The 18,381-nt window shown below is 36.8% G+C and overlaps 1 pseudogene; it reads left to right on the top strand.

The window, feature by feature from the left end:
* The first annotated feature begins 15,034 nt into the window (after positions 1-15,034).
* LOC102411846 lies at positions 15,035-18,301 on the top strand (annotated as a pseudogene).
* Positions 18,302-18,381: the final 80 nt, after the last annotated feature.

Consider the following 18,381-nt stretch of genomic DNA (forward strand, 5'->3'; position numbering starts at 1 on the left):
TATTCATTTAGAGGAAATATGTTTAATGTTGTCCTCTGTAAATTGATACCTACCTATTTGCTTTCTCTGAACAAACTATTTACATCAAGGTCAAGTTATAGAGCTTAGATGTTATAGCTTACTCTTACTTTATCTGAACTTGGAGTTAAATCCTAAATAGTTGAAATACACACACAGTAATGCAAAATCTCATGTATCTAATTTCCAGGAACTTTTCTTCCAACTTCATTCAAATATATAATGTAGGAAAAGGTACAATATATGAAGTCTTTTGATAATAGTCCTCAGGCTTGGAATACAGGGGTACAATCTATGAAGTCTTTTGATAATAGTCCTCAGGCTTGGAATACAGGGTCACATTCCTTTGTCCTTTTCCTCAATTAAACTTAATATGTTTCTACCAGTTAAATAGCAAACTTAATATCCAAGAACTTGGGATAAATATTAAATGCATACGTTAGTAAGTAAGTCATGTCCAACTCTTTCTGACCCTATAGACTGCAGCCCATCAGGCTCCTCTGTCCATGGGATTCTCCAAGCAAGACTACTGAGTGAGTTGCCATGCCCTCTTCAAGGGGATCTTTCCAACCCAGGAATTGAACCCAGGTCTCCCACATTGCAGGCAGATTCTTTACCCTCTGAGTCATCTGGGAAGCTCAAATATTTAATAAATTATTAATGGCTAATTGTTGGATCTATTTGAGATAAAATATATCCTTTCTAAAATTTATCCTAATAATTGTACATGCAATACCTTATTAGAATAACACTAAATTTATTAATATCTGTAAGTCAGCACATTTAGGAAAATGTCTTTTTTTCATTTTATCATTATCCATGGTAAATAAAAATGTTAATTTTTATTGCAAGCCTGTGCACCTATATACATAATCTCTAGATCAATCTATAAATTAAAATATAGAAAAAATTTAAAGTTTAACAAATACAGTTCTTATGCATTCTTTACTTCATGATATGAATTCTGGTATGTTATACTTTATATTCTACTTTTTTTTTAATCCATCGTCACACTTTCTTCATACAAAAATTTGGCATTTGTTTTTCCTCTATCACAAGAAAATAGATCTAAAATATGCTCCCCACAAAAAAGAAGTGGTAATTATGTGACATGCTGGAGGCATTAGCTAATGCTATGGTGATAATCATTTTACAAAATATTAGTATATCAAACAAACTTAAATATGCAGTGCTTATTTATGCAATGCTATATGTCAATTATATCTCAGTAAAGGTGGAGAGGAAAAAAAGAATGTTATTTAAACCTATCATCACATAGCTTCTTCTCAGCATTCGTGACATACTTTATATCCTTACTCAGTGAAGATTCCCTGAATACCTTTGCTAAAATAACTTTCTCTCCCCACCCATTTCTTTCTCTCACACACACACAAATACCCACACAGAATCCCCACTTTGGCCTATTATTTTCTACTATTCTATTTCACTTGTGACATACAGTTTTGAATACAAAAATCCGTTTTATTTGGCTGTTTATGTCCTAATGTATTATCTTGCCAAGTAAGCAAGATTTATAAAAGCATATCTTATTAGTTACTTCTGTAATTTCCAGAACTTATATGGTAAAGAATAAAGGAAATTTTTCTATATGGATAAATGCATTGATAAATGAATATTTAGTCAATTCTATGAGCTACTTTATTGGAGCAGGAAATGGCAACCCACTACAGTGGTCTTGCCTGGAGAATCCCAGCGACAGGGGAGGCTGGTGGGCTTCCGTCTATGGGGTTGCACAGAGTCAAACATGACGGAAGTGACTTAGCAGCAGTAGCAGCAGCATGAGTTACTTTAGTAAGTATCTTGATAGTTTACTGTACAGACCAAAGAGCAAAGAGATTTGGTGACTGCTGAGCACATAAATGAGATCTCTTATACAACTAGTGTAGACGCTATACAAAAAATATAATAATAAGCAAATATAAAAGCTTTTTTCTAGCTTCAAAAGTATTTAAAATGCCTAAAATATGTGTTTTTTTAATTCTTAATCAGAAGCTTTTTGTTTAACACAGCTGTTAATGCTTAAATGCAGCAGTTGTTTCATGCAATATCCCTTAAATGTATACTTTCAAACATTTGCAACAAGTTCTATAAATATTATCATATCTTTACCTATATCTATATTAGTTGTGAAAGGGAAGAATTTCAAAATAAACATATAAATTTTGTACTAGTGACAATGTCAGAAATACTAGTATCACAGTGAAAATATATGAAGTAGCTCTAGGTTATTCATCAAATATAGCTTATATTTCATAAAATTTATTTTCTCACCCTCTGGCTTGCTAAACATTAGTTTCTAGCCAATGTTGTATGAAATAAAAATAACTAACAAGGGAATTTTTCTTTGCAAGTTCAATGCATTTTTCTCTATGAGGGAAGAGAAGATTAAGCCTCAAGTGTTTTTAATCAGAAATTATGTTTGGGAATATCTGTATTTCTTGGTTTGACAATAGCTAGAAAGACTTCAAAACTCTTTAATCTATTTTAAACATGTTTCAAACTTACACAGGTTCCCTATTTCCCAAGTTTCAGTAGACTCTTGAAGCAGAAATACAATGGAAAAAACAGTGATTTAAACAGATCATGATATATAGGTCACGAAGCACAAGCTGGAATCAAGATTGCCAGGAGAAATATCAATCACCTCAGATATGCAGATGACACCACCCTTATGGCAGAAAGTGAAGAGGAACTAAAAAGCCAACTAAAAAGCCTCTTGATGAAAGTGAAAGAGGAGAGTGAAAACGTTGGCTTTGAGGTCAACATTCAGAAAAGTAAGATCATGGCATATGGTCCCATCACTTCATGGGAAATAGATGGGGAAACAGTGGAAACAGTGTCAGACTTTATTTTTCTGGGCTCCAAAATCACTGCAGATGGTGATTGCAGCCATGAAATTAAAAGACACTTACTCCTCGGAAGGAAAGTTATGACCAACCTAGATAGCATATTGAAAAGCAGAGATATTAGTTTGCCAACAAAGGTCTGTCTAGTCAAGGCTATGGTTTTTCCTGTGGTCATGAATGAATGTGAGAGTTGGACTGTGAAGAAGGCTGAGCACCGAAGAATTGATGCTTTTGAACTGTGGTGTTGGAAAAGACTCTTGAGAGTCCCTTGGACTGCAAGGAGATCCACCCAGTCCATTCTGAAGGAGATCAGCCCTGGGATTTCTTTCGAAGGAATGATGCTAAAGCTGAAACTCTAGTACTTTGGCCACCTCATGCGAAGAGTTGACTCATTGAAAAAGACTCTGATGTTGGGAGGGATTGGGGGCAGGAGGAGAAGGGGATGACAGAGGATGAGATGGCTGGATGGCATCACTGACTCGATGGACGTGAGTCGGAGTGAACTCCGGGAGTTGGTGATGGACAGGGAGGCCTGGCGTGCTGCAATTCATGGGGTCACAAAGAGTTGGACAGAACTGAGTGACTGAACTGAACTGAACTGAAGCAACTTAGCATGCACATTAAGTACTTATTGTATTCTAGTCCATAAATGATCATGTTTTTCTTATGTGATAGATATTGTCAACTTTACCAATAATTTAACATGCCTAAGAATTTTAAATGTTTTACTTAAGAATAAATGATTCATAGAAAACTTAATTTAGTTTTTTGTCATTACCTATACTTTGTTCTTTAGATCACTACACAACACCCTCTTATTTGCCTATATTCCCCCTAGTCATGCCAGAAGTTGCCACTATGATTTTCCTTTCCCTTAATATTCCAGTTCTGATGAGCAGTGTTCAGTAACATTTATTTTGGACTAAAATGTATTATGTAATTCTGGTACTTCTGTGTTGAGAAATAAATGTATTTCTCTTATTGCCAAAAGCAATGATTATCATCATTCTTAAAATTTTAGAATGAGAATGGCTATGATTAAGAAAATCATATATCAGTTCTGTAAACAATATAGCAGTTTATTTTAGTATTTTTTTTTTTAATCACCTTACTCAACCTGAAGGCAAGCTGTCCAAAGGTAGAATAATGTCTCTACTCTAGGAAATTCTCAACTCACAGTTAACTCTTCCACCAATCCTAAGACATGTTCCTAAACCATATGATACAAGATGTTTCATCAACTTTTTAGGTAGCGGTCAAATGGAGGGCCAAAGAAGAAAGTGAAAGTATCTCTTAAGGAAAGTAGCTGATATAAGTCACTTTGGGTTACTTAACTTTGGACAGAATTTAGTTACGAGTCCACTATTATTTACAAGGAGGTTTTGATCAATAGTTATTATTTGGTCTGGAAGATCCTATATATTGCTGAGAGCAGTTGATATGAAAAAAAAAAGGGTATTACCTCTGTTGTGTCTCATACAGCATATGAAAAATAGGGATTTTATAAAAGATAGATCAGAAGATTTAAAAAATATATATATTGCAGTTTTTTTTTTTTGTGAAGAATTTTGAGTAGGGTTGCTATATGCCAAGAGTTCTGCAGTTTTTATTTGTAGAAATGCAAATAGCATAGCCAGTTTGACTGGCAGTTTCACCACAACAGATTACATTAGTCCCGTCCTCTGAGGTTCCATAGTTACCCAAAGATATTAATGGTCAAAAGGAAATGACTTCATTAGAACCTACTTCATGTTGCGAATATCTCATGAATTTCTGGAGACAAGGGTCATAACTACTGAGCAGGAAATGTTCAGATGTGATGCCATAAAGAGAAATTTAAAAGAGAAGAACATAGCAAGAACAATTATATGACACTGTTATATCTTTTCAAAAACACAATAGTGGAATGGCGAAACTGCCTTTGAGTTTGTGCAAGTGACATTAAAACAGATGTGGTTCATAGGGATTTTCCTGCATCTTGCTCTGCAAATAGAAACAAAAATTCCAAAAAGTAAATAGGATATCAGTACCATTGATCCTGTCTTTTTGGCATCTTAAGGGAAATATACATGAAGTTTTATTTTTCAGTGCAAAAACCAATTTATTTATTCTATATTCTGTGTTTACGAGCTAGCCAGCGCCAACAAACCTGTTATTTAACAGTCTTAGCAGGATGATGAGGTAAGAACAATCCTACTTCTCAGAAATAGAATAATGTTTCTAAGTGTATTTGTGTGGAAAGCACTACAAAGTTTGATCTTAGTAAGAAGCTACAACAGCAACTTAGTTTATCCAGATGATGCTCTGAGTCCCAATGTCACTATGAGGACTTCAACTTCAAGAACAGTAGAGCCATGTTATGGTTTGAGAATCAAGTCATGGTCCAACCCACAACCTTTGCCAGCTTTACTAATGTGAAGAAAACACAGAAAGCATATGATGTTTGTATTTAGGTCCAGTGGTAGAAGTTCAGTGAGTGAGGAATTCATGGCATTTAGCATTATTTTCTTTTCACTCCATTCATCTCCTGGAGTGAAACTGTCAGTTGTTTCAGAGTGTGTGTATAAGCTAGAGAGGATTGAGATAGATTATTCTAATTTCTTGAGCAATTAACCTTTCTGCTGTGCTGGCCATTGCTTAGTTGCTCAGTCATGTCCAACTCTGCGGAAGCCCCACCAGGCTCCTCTGTCCATATACTTCTCCAGGCAAGAATACTGGAGAGAGTACCCATTCCCTTCTCCAGGTTTCCCACATTGCAGGAAGATCCTTTACTGTCTGGGCCATCAGGTAAGCCCAAAGGATAGGTATTATGTCTGTTTTAGTTAGTATTCCATCCTCAGAAATTGGTATTGTGCTGGCACACGGTAGCCAATGATTTTTTTTTAATTAACTGATACATTAAAAAGATGATAGAGCCATTACATTTTGGATATATAGTAGACTTCAGAAACACTGCAGTGGCTTTGACATCAAATGTGCAGGTAACAAGAATAAACAGTGATGCAGAAGAGAGAGTAAGACAAGAGATGCATAGCATAGATTCAATATATATAGTTCAGGAAACTAAGGAAAGCATTATTTGTGAACTCTAGGTGGTGATTACAAAGTAGATACCCCAGGAGTAAAATAACTCACTAAAAAGTCACACTTATTACTTTATAAACAGTTTTAATATAACACAGTTATAGTATATAACAGATTTATGTCATAAAATTCAACCATTTCAGTGTACAATTCTATGATTATTTTTAACAACTTTACTGAGTAATGTGACCATCAACATATCATTTCTAGGACATTTCCTTCTCTACAATAAATTCCCTCATGCCTCTTTACAGCTAATTTCCACTCCTACCACCAACTCCCAGCCACCAATAATGTACTTATTTATTGAGAGAATAACTCAATAAATTTATATTTTCTGGGCATTTTATGTAAATGGAATCCTAGAATAGTCTTGTGTCTGGCTACTTTCACAGAACATAATGTATTTGAGCCTGTGTCAGTAGTATGTACCTTTTTTTGCAACTGAATAATGTTCTATTGAGCAGATATATTTCATCAGTGTGGTTTATAAACACAAAGACACACAGTTGTATATATGTATGAGATATATAATTACATATTTTATACAAAACACATATATAATTACATATTATATATATAATTACATGTTTATACAAAACACATAAACACACATATATACAGTTAGTTTTCATTATTCATGGTAGTTTTTTTTTTTTTTTATAAAATCTCCATTAACATTAAATTAGTGAACACTGAACTACTGTTCCTAGGGAGAAAAAAAAATATATATATATATATATATATAACACATATATTTTTAAATCCCAAAAATAGCATATCCTAGTAGATTATGTATGGATATGAGAGTTGGACTGTGAAGAAGGCTGAGTGCCAAAGAATTGATGCTTTTGAAATGTGGTGTTGGAGAAGACTCTTGGGAGTCCCCTGGACTACAAGGTGATCTAACTAGTCCATTCTGAAGGAGATCAGCCCTGCGATTTCTTTGGAAGGAATGATGCTAAAGCTGAAACTTCAATACTTTGGCCACCTCATGAGAAGAGTTGACTCATTGGAAAAGATTCTGATGCTGGGAGGGATTGGGGGCAGGAGGAGAAGGGGACGACAAAGGATGAGATGGCTGGATGGCACCATTGACTCAATGGATATGAGTCTGAGTGAACTCCGGGAGTTGGTGATGGACAGGGAGGCCTGGCGTGCTGCGATTCATGGGGTCGAAAAGAGTCGGACACGACTGAGTGACTGAACTAACTAAACTAAAGTAGATTATATTTTGTTGTTGTTGTTGTACAAGAGAGCAAATGATATTCAGAATCAGAAATGACGAGTTACTTGCCTAAGGCTATTCCATTAACAGGTTGCCAAGTTGGGGTTAGTGCGTGTGTGCTAAGTCGCCTCAGTCATGTCCAACTCTTTGTGACTCCCATGGACTGTAGCCTTTCAGGCCCCTCTATCCATGGAATTCTCCAGACAAGAATCCTGGAGTGGGTTGCCATGCCCTCCTCCAGGGGATCTTCTAGACCCTGGGATCAAACCCATGTCTCTTATGTTTCCTGCATTGGCAAGTGGATTCTTTTACCACTAGCAACAGCTGGAAGCCCAAGTTGGGGTTCAACTTCTTCAAATAGTCATGGAGATTGAAATTTTTATACCGCATTGCACTCCTGGCTGTCACTATCCCCTGGTTATCTACAGAAGATGTGTCACATTTTTTTACCTCAACTGGGGAGTTCCACATCTAGCAATTCTAATTATTTGTACTCTGCAAAAGTATTTGTATTAGGAAATGTCCACATATATGTCATATACAGTCAATCTTAATTAATTATGGATTCCATGTTTGAGAATTTGACTAGCAAAAATTATTTATAAGCCCTAAATCAATACTCAGGGAAATTTTGCCATTGATAAAAGACATATGAAAAACTGAAAAATTTTATTTCCTGGACTTTCAGGTTTCCAGGTAAGATTGAACAAGGCTGCATTCTGTCTTCTTGATTTCAGTGCTCATATGGAAAAAAGTGTCCATTTCACTATCTATTGGTTGCTGCATTTTTCACATATTTATGCAAGTTCTATGTAATATTCTTAAGCAGAAGAATGATTACCTCGTAAAGAAAATATCTGTGTTTCTTAGATAAATTTCCTCTGGGCATGATTTTAATGCTGTGGGCTATAAGTTCTGGCTATCACATCAACAGTATGGTATATCCAGAAAGAAAAAGATGATGTTTGTTGGTCTCTGCATGAGGCCATTTTGGAAAGAGCTAAAGTAATACCTTAAAAGAAAAGAAAGAAAGAAAGATGTTCTTTTCATCATAGGGGATAAGAGATACCTGGAGTAACAGGCAAGTTTGGCCTTGGAGTAAAAATGAATCAGGGCAAAGGCTAACAAAGTTTTGCCAAGAGAACACCCTGGTCATGGCAAACACTGTCTTCTAATGACCCGAGACGACTCTACACATGGACAACACCATATGGTCAATAATGAAATCAGATTGATTATATTGTTTGCAGCCAAAGATGAAGACTCTGGATAAGTCAGCAAAAACAAAACCTAGGGCTGATAATGGCTCAGATCATGAGCTCCTTATTGCAGAATGCAGGCGTAAATTGAAAACGTAGGGAAAACCACTAGGCCATTCAGGTATGCCCTAAATAAAACTCCTTATGATTATACAGTTGAGGTTACACACAGATTCAAGGGATTGGGTCTGGTAGATAGAGTGATTGAAGAACTATGGACAGAGGTTCATAATTGTACTGGAGGCAGTGACCTAAACCAACCAAAAGAAAAAGAAATGCAAGAAGGCAAAATAGTTGTCTGAGGAAGCTTTACAAATAGCTGAGAAAAAAAAGAAGTAAAAGACAAGGAAGAAAGGGAAATATATACCCAGTTGAACGCAGAGTTCCAGAGAATATCACAGAGAAATAAAAAGGCCTTGAATGAACAATGCAAAGAAATAGAGGAAAACAATAGAATGGGAAAGACAGGAGATCTCTTAAAGAAAATTGGAGATATCAAGGGAAAATGTCATGAAAGAATGGGCACAATAAAGACTAGAAAAAATAAGTAGCTAACAGAAGCCAAAGAGATTAAGAGGTGACAAGAATACACAGAAGGACTATACAAAAAAGGTCTTAATGACCTGGATCACCATGATGTTATGATCACTCACCTGGAGCCAGACATCTTGGTGGGTGAAGTCAAGTAGTCCTTAGGGAAGTGTTACTATGGACAGTGTTAGGGGAGATGATGAAATTCCTTGAGGTAATTTATCCAGGTCACGGATTCCTGAAGTATGAAGTCAAATGGACCTTAGGGCACATTACTACCAACAAAGGTAGTGGAGGTAATGAAATTTTAGCTGGAAAAGATGATGCTGTTAAAGTGCTACACTCAATATGTTAGCAAATTTGGAAAACTCAACAGTGGCCACGGGACTGTAAAAGGTCAGTTTTCATTCCAATCCCAAAGAAGGGAAATGCCAAAAAAATATTTAAACTACTGTACAATTGTGCTCATGTTTGCAAGATTATGCTCAAAATCCTTCAGGCTAGGCTTCAGCAGCACATGAACCAGATGTACAAATGAGATTTAGAAAAGGCAGAGGAGCTAAAAATCAAATTGCCAACATTCACTGGATCATGAAGAAAGCAAGAGAATTTCAGAAAAAAAAAAGGGGGGGGTTCATTTACTATGCTAAAGCTTTTGACTGTGTGGATCATAAAAAAAATGTGGAAAATCCTTAAAGAGATGGAAATACAAGATCACCATACCTGTCTCCTTAGAAACCTGTATGCAGGTCAAGAAGCAACAGTTAGAACCAGAAACCAAACAACTGACTGGTTCCAAATAGGGTAAGGAGTATGACAAAGTCGAATATTGTCACCCTGCTTACTTAATTTCTACGCAGGGTACATCATGTGAAATGCTGGGCTGGATGACTCACAACCCATTTGACTGGACAACTCACAACCCACACTCCAAGAACCAAGATTGCTGGGAGAAATATCAACAATCTCAGATATCCAGATGATAACAGTTTATTGGCAGAAAGTAAAGTGAAACTAAAGAGTGTCTTGATGATGGTGAATAGGAGAGTGAGGTTCAGATCCATTCAGTCGCTCAGTCGTGTCCAACTCTTTTCGACCCCATGGACTGCAGCATGCCAGTCTTCCCTGTCCATCACCAACTACTGGAGCTTACTCAAGCTCATGTCCATTGAGTCGATGATGCCATCCAACCATCTCATCCTCTGTCGTCCCCTTCTTCTTCCTTCAATCTTTCCCAGCATCAGGGCCTTTTCTAGTGAATAAATTTTTTGCATCAGGTGGCCTTAGTATTGGAGTTTCAGCTTCAGTATCAGTCTTTCCAATGAATATTCAGGACTGATTTCCTTTAGGACTAACTGATTGGATCTTCTTGCAGTCCAAGGGACTCTCAAGACTCTACAGTAAAGAAGCTGGCTTAAAACTCAACATTCAAAAAACAAAGATCATGGCAAAATCTCCCATCACTTTATGGCAAATAAATGGGGGAAAGGTGGAAACATTATAAGATTTAATTTTCTTGGGCTCCAGAGTCATTGCAGACAGTGACTGCAGCCATGAAATTAAAACTTGCTTGCTCCTTGGAAGAAAAGCTATGACAAACCTTGATAGTGTATTAAAAAGCAGAGACATCACTTTGCTGACAAAGGTCTGTATAGTCAAAGCCATGTTTTTTCCAGTATTCATGTACAGATGTGAGAGTTGGACCATAAAGAAGTCTGAACACCAAAGAATTGATGGTTTCAAATTGTGGTGTTGGATAAGACTCCTGAGAGTCCCTTGGACTGCAAAGAGATCAAACCAGTCTACTCGAAAGGAAATCAACCCTGAATATTCATTGGAAAGACGATGCTAAACTAAAGTTCTAATATTTCAGCTACCTGATGAGAAGAGTAGACTCATTGAAAAAGATCCTGATGCTGGGAAAGATTGTGGGCAGGTGGAGAGGAGGGCAACAGAGGAGGAGTTTGGACGGCATCATCGACTCAATGGACATGAGTTTGAGCAAACTCTGGAAGACAGTGAAGTACAGGGAAGCCTGGCATGCTGCAGTCCATGGCATTGCAAAGAGTCAGATACGACTTAGCAACAAAAGCAACATCTATAATGAGTGAGGAAACTATGGAAAAGATGTAAAAGTGGCTAAATAGGAATTCATTAGATGAAGACTGATTTTTTTAAATGTAGCATGTGGCATTTTTATGAGACTGAAAACTCACTCATGACTATATTCACCCAATGTATGGATTGAACAAAAAGTCCCAAGGTCATTCCTGCTGAATGCCTCAATTTTCTGCCATATGACCTCTCATCTCAAGTAATTTAGACTATGCTTCATACATAAAGTTCTCAAGTTTCTAAAATGAGAGCAGAGGGTGCAAGCCCTCTTATGTTCTATGTTCCAGAATCATCTATCTCTTTTGCCACATCATATTGGTCAATAGAAGGCTCAATCAGTCCAGATTCAAGAATATGAATAATTATTTTTTATAAGAGGACCCACAACAGTTATATGGCATGCATGTTTGGACACAAGAAGATATGATTCACTGCAATGCATTATGATAATTGCTTACTACACTGGGTATCCTTTTTCTAGAAAGGGACAGAATCTTTCCCATTCTATTTGAAAAAATACTTCAAGCAGTACAAGCTGAACTTATGTAAACTGGTCCACATTTCACATACCCTCTGTGAAACTGAGACAATCTCTGTTCTTTGTAATATAAAGTGGCATCTCACTTTAAAAAAAATGGAGAAGGCAATGGCACCCCACTCCAGTACTCTTGCCTGGAAAAATCCCACGGACAGAGGAGCCTGGTAGGCTGCAGTCCATGGGGTCGCTGGGAGTCGGACACGACTGAGCAACTTCACTTTCACTTTTCACTTTCCTGCATTGGAGAAGGAAATGGCACCCCACTCCAGTACTCTTGCCTGGAGAATCCCACGGACAGAGGAGCCTGGTGGGCTGCAGTCTAGGGGGTCGCACAGAGTCGGACACGACTGAAGCGACTTAGCAGCAGCAGCAGCACTTAAAAAAATTTACTCATTCTATGAAGCATGTATATAAATACTGAAAAGCCCTCTAATTACCAAAGAAATTGAATCATTGGATATGTATCTGCCTACAGGGAAGATCCATAGGATAATTCCTATACAAAACCTTTAAATAATAAGGATAATAATAATAATAATATGTATGGCTGAGTCCCTTTGCTGTCCACCTGCAACTATAACAATATTTTTAATCAACTATACTCCAATATAAAAAAAGTTTAAAATAAATACTAGAATAAGGATATTCCCCGATGTATTATATGATTCAAGAATATTCTTGGTATACAATAGTTAACTGGAAAATTAAAAGTCAGTCACATATATGAATATAGCTGCAACAAAAATCATGTACAAAATATTCTTACCCAATATGAATAAAATGGTAGATAAAGGCAAAATCCTTTAGAAAAGATGAGATTCATTCTCATCATTGTTCAAAAAATAGCTATGAAAAAAATATGTTGTCCCACAAAATATACAAAATGATAGCAATAACCTAGACATGGACCTTGCATATTTTATAGAAATTGACTCAAAATGGAATGTAGATCTAAATGTAAAGTGTGAAACTATAAGACTTCTAGTAGAAAACTAGAGGAAAATCTAGGTGATGTTCAGTTTGGTGATGAGATTTTAGATGCAACACCAAAAGTAACATCCATGAAAGAAAAAATTGGCATGTAGCACTTTATTAATATTTAAAACTTCTTTTTCAGAGTCACTGTTAAGAAAATATAGACAAACCACTGACTGGGAAAAAATATTTGAAAAGCATATACATAGTAAAGCTCCTGATATTCAAGTTAGAAAGAATTCATAAAACTAAACAGCAAGAAAGAGAACTTCAAAATGGGCAAACAGAACAGATACCTAACCTAAGAAGATAAACAACTGGCAAATAAGTATAGATTATGAACATCAAATATAATTAAGGAATTGCAAATTAAAGCATCGAGATACTGGTAAATGCCTATTAGAATGGCCCAGATGCAACAATCCTGGTGAGGATGAGGAGTAGCTGGAACTCTCACTTATTACAGTTGGGAATGAAAAATGGTACAACCACTTGGGAAGAGTTTGGCTGTGACTTACAAAGCTAACCATAGATTATCAACCAGCAGTCACACACTTAGGTACTTATCAAACTGATTTGAAAACTTATGTCCACCAAAAAACTGTGCATAAATGTTTATAGCAGGTTTATTCATAATTGCCTAGAAATGAAAGTGGCATTATGTCCTCCAATAAGTAAATGGACTTCAGAAAATCTGTGTGATATCCATACAATTGAATTTTATTCAGCAATTAAAATGACTATCAAGTCATCAAAGACATTAATGAATGTTAAATGCACATTACTAAGTAAAAGATGTCATTGTGAAAAAAGTATGAGTTCTATGATTTCAATTACATACCACTCTGAAAGAGGCAAAAGTATAGACAGACATATATAAGCATGTCACACTGTGAGGGCAGGGGAGAGGAAATTTGAAAAGATAGAGCATAGGGAATTTTTCAGAGGTTAACCTGTTCTTTATGATATGCAGTTATATGACATTGTGCCTTTGCCAAAATCTGTCGAAATTTAAAGTATTTAAAAATTTTAAGAATATATTATTTTGGAGTTCAAGGGTGCCCAGAATAAAATGCAGAATGACAAATAAATCACCTGTATTTTACATATATTTAACAACCTTTTTCACTGTCTTAGTCAATTTTGATTGCTATCACAAAATACCACAAGCTAGTCAGCTTATGAATGGCAGAAATATATTGTTTCTCCATACACCTGGAGACTGGAAGTCCAAGATCAACCAGCATGATTGAATGAGAACTCTCTTTGAGTTGCAAATTTCTTGTGCCCTCACACAGTAGAAGGAGAAGCTCTGTGGGATCTCTTTTAGTATAATGTCACTAATGCCATTCATGAAGTCTCCTTCTTCATGACCTAATCACTTCCCAAAGGACCTATCTACATATATTATCATGCTTGGGGGTTAGGATTTCAATACATGATTTTGGAGGGATCAAATTTTCAGCTCATAGCACTAATTAAAGGGAGTGAAGTAAACTGTGCTGACCTGAATGACTATGTCATGGACTATTTAAACTGAAGGCAAAAGGAATTATACTGTAAACATTCTAATTTAGTTTTCTATGTGACAAAGTTCTTTCCATGGGGACATAGGTTAATAATTCTGATAGTGCTATACATGTTCAGAGGAATTAAACCATTAAGGAAATGGATAGTAGAAGGTGAAAGTCAGGTATTTCAGTTTTAGAGTGGGCATTTATACATAATCATGGGGGTGAGACTATAATGACCCATGGGATAATGGATTAAAATTGTAGAAGTCAGTATGAACACGTGTATATGGATGGCTAGATATAGAAAGAGTTACAGATGTATGCCTACATATAGGTTAGCTCCATACATATATTTTCTTGCTCTATGAGCTGAAAGTGCCTAAAAGCAATGAAACTCAGTAGCAGTGTTCATGGTTGATACCTGGATTACAATTTCTAGTACCATTCTCCAAAATAATAATCAAGGGCTATTGATTGTAGGACTAGTAAAGGAAATGCATAAGATGAGCCTGGAGCATCTTATAGTGCCAGAGGATAATTTATAGCTTAGTACACAACTCATGATCACACACAGAGACATGTGTACACACAGTGGTGGTGTTATGTCAGAGACTTGAATGTCAAGTGAGAGGGCTTCTGATAGTCAAAGCTACAACAATTTGAGTAAAAAAGTAAGTACATTTGTACTAGATTGTAATTCACAAAAAATAATTCCTGAGTCCATACTGACATAAATAAATTATTTCATAAGTAAATAAATAGAAAAAAAGAGAAAATTTCCATGTAGATATAGTCCAAATAATATATATAGATATTTCACCCTGGAGATGGATTATAACTCCTCATTACTTAAATGTAGATTGTACTAATTGACTTGCTTTCAAAAGTGCAATGTGAAAGAGGAGATGGTGAGTAACTTTACAGTGGAGAAATTTCACAAACACTACTTCAGGCAGGTAATTAAAGTCAATATCCATGGTAATAAGTCTATAGCTTATAGTATGTACCCTTTATATGATGTCATAAAAATGATACCTTGCGTATGTGGCCTTGCTCTCAAAAACCAATAATTCCAGTCTAATTATGAGAAAAAAAATCAGACAAATCCCAATAGAGGGGCATGCTACAAAACATCTGTTAAGTTAATTAAACATGGAGTCTATTAGGCTGAAGTGATGCTAATGTTTTGGTAGCCAATGTAAACAAAGCAAAATCTAAGCCTGTAAATGCCTCAAGATTAAGAAAATCAAAACCTAGCTACAACACATCACAAATAGTCAACTAGGCTTTACAGTAAATCAATCAAATAATTTTCTTTCTTTGCTTCTATAACTTGTCTACCTAAGTCTTTCCCCTAGCTTTCCTCAGCAGAGCACTCCTAATCACTTTGAGCTTGGCACTGCCAATTCTACTGCATTTTTGCTCAAATAAACTCTTAAACATTTTACTATGCCTCAGTTTATATGTTAACACAATTTACCAGCATGTCTCAAAACATTCTTTAGAAACAAGGACAGTCTAAGAAACTGGCACAAATGAGAGAAGCCCAAAGAGATATTGCAACTAAATGCAATGTGGTATCCTGAATAGGGTCTATTAAGCAGAAAAAGAGGGTAAGAACGAAAAACGAAGGAAATCTGGATAAAATATGGACATTATCCATGGGGTCACTTTTTTTTCCTTAGGTAATAAAACCATATTAACATTGGTTCATTAGTAATGTAAAATGTTATTAGTAGTGGAAAGTGGATGCACAATATATGTACTAAATTTTCAATCCTTCTGTAAATCTAAAGCTATTCTAAAACATATATACTTAAAATTATAATTAGTATTATTCTAAGTAGGAATATTTGAAACCGTTACAATCAGTAACAAAATATTTCCTACTATTAATATCCCTTCTATCATTATTCAGAAGATCTAGGTAACAAAATTAGGCATAAACTCAAGAGAAAATATGTAACATTTTGAACGTGAAAAACAGCACTCCTGTTATATGACACAACGCATTGCTAAAATTTAAAACAAATTTACAGAGCAACTGTTAGCATTTTTAAGTGATTTTAATTTTTAAGATGGTTGGCCAATCTATAGAGTAAGGCAATCTATGAAATGGGAGATAATATTTGCAAATCAATGTATGTTTGGAAGTTAATATGAATTCAGAGTATATGAGTAACACAACTCTCAGTAACAAATAACAAACAACATTTAAAATGTCCATTTAAAAGTGGACAAAGGGACGGGCCCGGCGGCTGTGGCTTCTTCAGGGGCCCCCAGTGCAGGGTGATGCGGCAGGTGGCACCGGCGGCCGTGGTGGTGGCCGTGTTGTTGGCGGCACCGGGAGGGGGCGCTGTGGCAGCAGTGTTGGCGGCGCTCGCAGGTGGTATAAAACGGCAGATTTCGAGGAGTTGAATACGGTTTCCAGTTCTAGGGTTTCTGAACTACAAATGTTACTAGGCTTTGCCGGACGGAATAAGAGTGGTCGTAAGCATGGCCTGCTGATGAGGGCGTTGCAGTTATTGAAGAGTGGCTGCAGCCCTGTGGTTCAGATTAAAATCCGAGAATTGTATAGACGCAGGTACCCGTGGACCCTTGAAGGCCTTTCTGATTTATCCACAATCAAATCACTGGTTTTCAGTTTGGATGGGAGCTCCTCACCTGTAGAACCTGACTTGGCTGCAGCTGGAACCCACTCGTGGCCTTCCACTTCAGTTATACCTCACTCGCCGTTCTCTCCTGCTGGTTCTGTGCTGCTTCAAGATACTAATCCCACGCTTGAGATGCAGCAGCCGTCTCCCCCAATCCTTCCTGTCCAGCATGATGTGCGGAAAAAAAAAAAAAAAAAAACCAACTACCATTTTATGAGGCCCCTGATGTTCTCATCAAGCCCACGACTTTAGTTCAAAGCAGTGTACAGCAGTTCCAAGAGAAATTTTTATTTTTACTCTGACACCTCAACAAGTTAGAGACAGATGCATATCCAGAGATTTTTTTGCCAGGTGGTAGGAGAGATTATACGGTGCAAGTTCAGCTGAGACTTTATCTGGCAGAGACAAGTTGCCCCGAAGAAGATAACTATCCCAATAGTCTCTGTATGAAAGTAAATGGGAAGTTGTTTCCTTTGCTTGGCTATGCACCACTAAGTAAAAATGGGATTGAACAGAAGCGCCCTGGACGACCTTTGAATATTACATCTTTAGTTAGGTTATCTTCAGCTGTGCCAAACCTGATTTCCATTTCTTGAGCATCAGAAATTGGAAAGAATTACTTCATTTCTGTATATGTTGTACAAAAACTCACATCAGCCATGTTATTACAGAGAATAAAAATGAAAGGTATTAGAAACCCTGATCATTCCAGAGCACTAATTAAAGAAAAATTTACTAAGGATCCTGACAGTGAAATTGCTACCACTAGCCTTCACGTGTCTTGATGTGCCCTTTAGGGAAAATGAGGCTGACGATCCCATGCTCTGCGGTGACTTGTGCCCACCTACAGTGTTCTGATGCTGCTCTTTATCTGAAAATGAATGAGAAGAAACCCACCTGGATTTGTCCTGTGTGTCACAAAAAAGCTGCCTATGAAAGTATGATTTTAGATGGGCTTTTTATGGAAATTCTCAATGACTGTTCTGATGTGGATGAAATAAAATTCCAAGAAGATGGTTCTTGGTGTCCAATGAGACTGAAGAAAGAAGCTATGAAAATACCCAGCCAGCCATGTACAAAAATAGATACTTCAAGTGTCCTCAGTAAGACTTATTCAGTGACTGTAGCCTAGCCGATGAGACAAGCAAGAAGAAAGTGGATATCATTTACCTAACAGTAGAAAGCTTTTCTGATGAAAAGGAAGACCCTCCTGCCAAAAGGAAATGCATCTTTATGTCAGAAACACAAAGCAGCCCCACCAAAGGGGTTCTCATGTATCAGCCATCTTCTGTAAGTGTGCCCAGCGTGACTTCCATTGATCCTGCTGCTATTCTGCTTTCATTAACAGACTACTCGTTACCATTCCACCACATGCCAATCTCAAGCATGTCCTCAGATCTGCCAGGTTTGGATTTCCTTTCCCTTATTCCAGTTGATCCCCAGTCTCACCTCACCCTTAACAGCAAGCAGTATGTCCGTCACCACCACCAGCCCCCATGGAAAGTAGTACTCGTATGAGTTCATCCAGCAACAGAAGTGAGACAGGGGTCATAACCAACAGGGGAAGTAACATTCCTAAGATCATCTCACTGGACTAA

This window comes from Bubalus bubalis, chromosome 20 (assembly GCF_019923935.1).
Source record: "Bubalus bubalis isolate 160015118507 breed Murrah chromosome 20, NDDB_SH_1, whole genome shotgun sequence".
Lineage (NCBI taxonomy): Eukaryota > Metazoa > Chordata > Mammalia > Artiodactyla > Bovidae > Bubalus > Bubalus bubalis.